Genomic DNA, 2,316 nt, shown 5'->3' on the forward strand with positions numbered 1-2,316 from the left:
AAAAGCGCATCATCAGTCTTCTGTACCTTATGACTGTGGAGATCCCATGAATTACGTCTTGTCCCTCTCTTCTTGGCACATAGTCTCTACCCAGTCTCTCTTGAATTACTTTCTGAAACTATTCAAGTGTATCGGTTGAATACTTGAAGGTCTTAGTCAGTTTGAAGAACTTCTTGGTTCCGAACTCATTCTTGAAGACTAAGCCCAATTCTGGTTGAATCAAGACAGAGGCATAGCGCTTCTTCTGTAGTCCAGGAAAGTCTTCTTTTGGAGTCGTGAAGGAGTCTTTTAATGCCAAGCTCTAGCGCAATCTGGAAATCATTCTTCACTCTGAACTTAACCAAAGTTCCCATCGTCTCTACAATCGCTCTCTGTGCCATCTTATACCTTATCCCATGATCTTGATGCTGAGTCGTATGGCCATACAAGTCAGTCAAGTCCCATGGATTGAGATTTATAAGATCATTATCATTAAAGATACAAATCATCCCATGAGCACGTTCCATGATGTACTCGATGTACTTGATGGCTTTGTTTGCAAAGGTCTGCAACTTGATGTCACGAACCCTCTTTATTCCATCATTTGAGAAGACGACATGTGTTTGATTAAGTCCATTGACTCCGGGGACAGGTTTGGGGGATTTAGGACTATTTTCTCATCACGATCGTGGTAGAGGTATTGATGGATGTTCTCCATCATGATAGGTTCTTTAAGTGGCATCTTCGGATGTCTCCTTAATGTTTCCATCTGTGCGATGACTTCATGCACTCTACCGATGGATGGAGATTGCCTTGAAGAGGAGGGAACATCTGCAGGCATTGTTTGTTTTATAGGTTGGGTGATAGGTGGTTCTGGTTAGGTGATGGATGGTTCTGTTTGGGTAAGAGGTGGTTCTGGTTGGTTAATTTCTGGTTGGGTAGATTCTAGTTGTGTTGGTGATGGGGGTGGTGTTGGTGATGGGGTGAAAGAAATTGGAGCTTCTTGTTGTGTTGGTGTTGGGGTGGTTGAAAGTTGTGTTTGGGGAGGTGATGAAGAGCTCACTACTATTGGTGAGGAGTCATCGGTAGTGATGGGATGGTTGATGAGAGGTCAGACGAGGGAAGTGGTACGTCAGCTAAGGGTACAACTTTGGTTTCTAGGGTTATAATGCCTGCAGCTAGATGAGACGTTGATGCTGCAAAAATAATTGAAAGAAAATTTAAAGTATGTGCAGTATTTACATCATCAGAAGGTCGAGCCTCTGGTTCCCTTACTTCTGTTCTAGCTGATGGTTATGAAGTTGGAGCTTGTGCTGGTGGAGGTGGTGCTGATGTAGTGTCCATTGGTATGATGGACGGTGTCTCTTCCTCATGGGAACCTAGACCTTAATCATCGGGGTTTTGGTCTTCATGTCTCGGGCACTTCGATGGTCTGCCTGTATAGCAGGAAGTAGGCCTCTTCTTTTTCGTTTTAAGTGAGGTGGCATATATCTGTAGAGCCATCTTCCGTCTATCGGCTTCCATGCGCTGAATAAGAGTATTGGTTCACTCTGGTTGCTGAGCGAGCCTTTTCTGAAGTGTGGCAGTAGGTTCGACGACTTTGGTTACGAATTTGACATTAATCTCATTGAACTTCGAGATTAGTGCCTTGGTGAGGAGCGAAGATCGACTCAGGTAACCATATCCTGGGATGGGGGTGTGGGGGTGGAGGTGGATGGTATGGAGATGGAGGATATGAGATCTCTTATCTTTGCAGCAAAAGAGGTAAAGGCTTCATCGGGTATGGGTGCTATAGAGGAAGAGGGGGCTGTTGGTGATGGGATGATATTCTGGATGGTGGTGGGGAGAGAGGCGATGGAGGTAGTGATGGAGGATAGCTGGGATGAGAGGGTGGCTATTGATGCATCGATGGCTATTATTTGGGCGGAAAGTGAGGTGAGTCATGAATCAACGAAATCAAATCTGATGACCATAAGGTTGTTATGGTAATTGTGTTGTTGGGTCACCAGACGTTGTAGGGATTGAAGGCGGGTGGTGCTCTCCCTTGGTTGAACTTCAAGGGAGGCGATGGATTGCTGAAGATGGGTGATATTTTGGGTGGGGATGGATTCAGCAACCCTCGCAATGGTGAGTTTAAGGTCTTCCAAGGACCGCTGAATTGAGTCGACAAAGGCTTGGAACTCGGCCTTTGTGACCAACTCAACTGTGGGGGTAACCCCTACGGCAACGAATGCCGTAGGTTGAGCCTCTGTTCCTGAGGTGCCTCCATCGATGCCTATAGGAATGTTGGGCAAGGGAGGACTTCTATCCCGTCCTTGATAGCCCTCTAAAGAAGTG

This window comes from Cynara cardunculus (assembly GCF_001531365.2).
Source record: "Cynara cardunculus var. scolymus isolate 2C chromosome LG 8, CcrdV1, whole genome shotgun sequence".
NCBI lineage: Eukaryota > Viridiplantae > Streptophyta > Magnoliopsida > Asterales > Asteraceae > Cynara > Cynara cardunculus.